Source organism: Leptidea sinapis, chromosome 14 (genome assembly GCF_905404315.1).
Source record: "Leptidea sinapis chromosome 14, ilLepSina1.1, whole genome shotgun sequence".
Lineage (NCBI taxonomy): Eukaryota > Metazoa > Arthropoda > Insecta > Lepidoptera > Pieridae > Leptidea > Leptidea sinapis.
In genome coordinates this window covers 1,773,807-1,778,936 of record NC_066278.1, presented here as the reverse complement: position 1 = coordinate 1,778,936, position 5,130 = coordinate 1,773,807, and positions in this window count along the sequence as shown.

Below are 5,130 nucleotides of genomic sequence, written 5' to 3'. Positions count from 1 at the left end.
TTTAATGCTATTTTCACTGCTCTAAACTACACTAGATTACTCAAATGTTAAGTTCTTACCCAAGAAGTTAAAACACTGAAATCACATCATTCTGTTTCTTTTTAAATGAAAATAAGGGACGAGACGAGCAGGACGTTTAGCTGATGGAAATTGTTACGCCCTGTGCATTATAATGTAGGATTCTTGATAAATCCAAAAATTCTGAGTGGGACTACAATGGCGCTCTTCTCCTTGTGACATATGATGTTAAGTCTCGTTTGCCCAGTAATTTCACTAGTTACGGCGCCCTTCTGACCGAAACTCAATATTTTTCACACATTACTGCTTCATGGTAGAAATAGGCGCCGTTGTGGTATCCATAATCTAACCGAGCCTCCCACTGGTAAAATCTTACATTTCTCCGTGTATATTGCTTGTCTTATGCCATTTGACTATCAGATAAAACATTATTTTACTAACGCCATCTCTTACATGAAATTTTATAAATGAAACTGGATCTTCATTCAGTTTTAAATAAGACATTGACATCCAGAAACAACAAAGTATCTCTATATATCTCTCTATCTATATCGATATATTAACCAAATGGCATTACAATAATTTATTTTTTGTATGGTTGTGTCGGAATCCTGTGCAAAGGCCCCACACTGGTGAATGATGTTGTGAAAGTTTTTACCCTCCTACGCAAATCTTTATAGTATAAAGTTTGTTTGTGTGGTCCGATCATCGATAAAGATCCCATCACATGTGACGATGAGCCAGCTCAGGTTTTGAAGAAAAAGTTTGATGTCAGGATCTCTTACAAATTTGTAACAGAACAATGAATCGGATATTGTTGTATCTTCTTTCATGACACGGACGAGCGGATGGGACGTAAGGCTGTGTCTTCACTGACACAAAATATGCTTTAATTTTAATTTTCATATAACATGTCCTTTTTTGTTAAATAGTTCTTTAAGGAATAGAGATATTTACTCCTCTTTTACAAGTTTGTTGTTAGAGACTTTGATTTGATTTTATCATCTGTATTGTTGCTTGTTTTCAATTTAAATTTAAATTTTTCTTTTACTACGCGAAAATACTTATAAGATATGTTTATACATAAAAAAGCAAGACAATGTGCCTATGTCAGATTAAAAATCTTTTAATATATAAAATTCTCGTGTCATGGTGTTAAACATTGAACTCCTCCGAAAAGGCTTGACCGATTCTCATGAAATTTTGAGTGCATTTTGGGTAGGCCTGAGAATCGGACATCTATTTTTTTCATCCCCCTAAATTTTAAGGGACGAATTTTTTTTTTCAATTTTTTTGACATTTTTTTTTAAATTTGTTTGATTATAAGTCAGCATTAAAAAATACATACAACTTCAAATTTTCACCCATCTACGATCAACAGTTACTTTTGTATCGCGATTTTAATATCAGCAATACAACGTTTTCTGGGTCAGCTAGTATGACTATATGAATATAATACAATAAACCGACTACACAATTACAAAGCGCGTTTTAAATGTTTTCAGTGTTTTTCTTTTTTATATCAAGAGTATGATACTTAAGATTTTTTTTATGGTGACCACATAACATTAAGTTATCCCTTTTATCATTCTTTGATAGCTGAGAATACAACGATTATGTAATTAGATAGAGACATAGGCTAAGTTTTTATTTTATTATATAGTTTTTATATTATTTTATGAAATGCTCACATAATGCCTCTATTTATTTACGGTATGTATGGATTGATGCATCTACTATACTCAATAACTCTTGTGTTTATAAGTATTAATTTACTTTTATTTTCTTTTTCTTGACTTACTCATGTAAGCCTTTCAGTTTTTGACATTTGAGTATTTTTGTTACGTCACTTTGCATATATTGTAATTGAAATGATTTGTAAAACAATTAAAATGTAAATCTTGACTTAAAATAGTGGCAATGAGTTTCTTGCTACTTCTTCTCATTAGCTCAACCCTTTAGAAAGTAGTGGTAAATTCAATAAGAAACAATGATTTTTTTTTTACATTCATAAGTGTCATTTCAGTGACCTACGTGAATAAAGTGTTTTTGAATTTGAATTTAATTTGTTGGCTAGTAATCCTACTAGGATTATCAAGTTCTTACTCATCCCTTGATACTTTTTACTTAAGATTCTAAGCGATACTTTTTAATCATTGGTTCCAGTTATTTCCATGCTAATAAATGCCAGTTGTAAATAATAACATGACATAATTAATTTCCTACCGATGACAACAATTAATTATATAGGTATCTTCAAGGCATGATTCTTATCAATCAATAAATCAAATCAGATTACCAGGTGAAAATTACAGATTATATTTCAAACTATTAATGGTCTGTCATCGAAGCCTATAAGAAAATTATTAAATAACGGCATTAATACTATAAGCAACTGGCGGCATAAAATATTTAAATAAATTATGCAAAATATGCATAATTTTTAAATCTATCAAACCGCTGTGAGTATAAAATTACCAGCGTATTAATTTTCTCTCATTCTTGTCAATAATTTTATGTATAAGCTATTATATATGTGCTGTTCCTCTGAATATTATGTTTATACATAAATCTATATCGAAATAAATTATTCTATATTGTTTAGAAAATGTAGGTAGTTAATTTATCTATATAGATATTATATAAAATATAATATGCTGAAAAACGCTTTAATGCAAAAAAAATACAATTTTTTACAACGTCAAAGTCAAGTTTTAAGTATCCAAAATATATCATTAAACGAAATTACCATGAAGTAATTAACATCTAGATATTTTATAACTATTTATCTGCATCCATGCTTTAAATCCTCTATTAAAGATTCTAAAACGATTAGCTTATTGCCAGCCTTAAAACACCCAATGTCCTAATAATCATTACATCATCCAAACGAGTGTTGTAATGAAATACAACAATATATAATCGTTTTCATAAAAACACTCATTTGGATGAAATTTTGGTTACTAGGACTGGCTTTTTTAATGTTAGCAGTAAGCAAACTGTTTATTGATAATTTTTTATAGAGGATTATGGGTGTAGATAATGTCTTGTAGGCAACTGTTGATAATTAGATATTTAAACACTCATGTGATAATAGTATCAACCCACATTCGTGTTTTAATACACCTTTTTACACAACAGTTGCATAAATAACTATTATAACAGCTCGAAGATCTCACAAAAAAAAAATTAAACCGATTGCAATAGTAACTTTAACCATTTAAAGCATATTAGTTTACTAAGCTGGAGTTACGTGCATGAAATCTATGTCCTTGTGTTTTCATCGCTCATCGCTCCTCTTAATGCCATGGTCTCACGCGATTCCACAGCCTGCGAACCTCTCTTGGTGTTAAACGTAGGTATACGTCACCTTATATCAAGTTTCTATAAGCGTGGGCATTGACATGCCTTACCTGTTTTGTTTTGTTCAGTCAGGCGTGCTAAAGGTTGACTTTGTACGCATCGATGTGACGTCGACGCTCATACGTGTTATTTGAGTTAGAATTATCAATGTCAATGTTAATCTATTGAGGCGTGATGAGCATTTCAAAATGTTTTAGATGTGTAATCGATACGGGCTCGCATGTGTGGTTGGGAACTTTCTTATCAACTTTTATATCTTGTTTTTACTTACGGTGTCTTTCTTATTACTTGGGAATTATAGTCTGGAAACTAATTTTGATGGATTTATGGGATATATGATATGTCCTAATGAATAACTTTACCTACTCGTTAAAACCAATTTAAAAAATAGTCAACTATATATTTATAAAAATGCCGAAATTCAGAAATACTACGTATAAATTGCCCACTGAAACCTAGAAAACATTGCAGGAAATACTAAAGATTCTTGTTTTAAACATAAACACAGGAGGCTCGCTTACACTAGATGTTGAAATGGGCATCAAAGCTGCACCTCTTTTTTCGCCAAGTAGAATTGCAAATGCATTATTAATGTTACACAAATTAAATTTGAAAACAAAATTTTTGAACGATACGGAACTCGAAACAGGGACCTCTCGCGTTCCGTGCTCTCTTCCACTGATTGTTTATGTTTCAAAGAAGGACGTAGCCAGTGAATTCACTGGGCTACTGAAACTTAAAAATCTTAGTCTCATTACTCAGAAATCTAGAGCGTCGCTTTGTTGTAGGGATAAAATCATATCTTGCACCTCTTCTTCTTAACATAAAAATTGAGAAAAGATGACAGCTCCATTCAGTTCTTTAAAGAATCAAGTAAAAATGTCTTTATTTCTCTAACAGATTCTTTGTCACACTCTGTCCATTCTATTTCTATTATCACCTACATTTCAATGAACACTTCCTGATTAATACAGTTAGCACTACTCAAGGGGGAGTCACACCAATCAGGATGCGCTTATTGAAATATGAGTATCACTCAATTTCTATACAGTATAATATCTTAATATTGACACACTCTTACACAAATTATCTTGCCCTAAACTAGGCATAGCCTGTATGTACTATGGGTTTGTACCCAACAAACATACCACAAAAGACAACCATACCAACCGTTCTTAAAATTAAAACTTGATATTCAATTACTAACATTTATTTCATCTTGTGCACAGTTTGACATACTAACAAAGACTTAATAAATATAAAAAACAAACACACATACTTACACACACATGCACACATACACAGACACGCACACACACATACCTCTTTTTAGTGAGTTTGCTAATTATGTTTAATAACTGAAATGGAACTGGAAATGAGGGTTATCACTTTAAAAAAATAACAAAATCAAAATGCTTAACATATTCAGTCGTCACATACCTATAATAATATAATTTATAATTAACATTCTCAGAAACCTTGAGCTACAGACTATAATTATAATGTTTTACCCAACGTCAAATGATAAATACAGTTGCAGTGACGGTCGCACCCAAAGTTCCGAGTAAGATGTCACTCTTGAAAAATAATTACGTGCTTGGAATGCACCACGCTGCGATGACATGGACTTTCAACTTTGTATTAAGACGTTACTCACTTAGCAGGTACGAGTATTACGGCTGGCGAAGATGTGCCAAGATAACCTCAACAAGTAATGTATGGAGCGTCATTTAATGCTTGTCGCGTCTC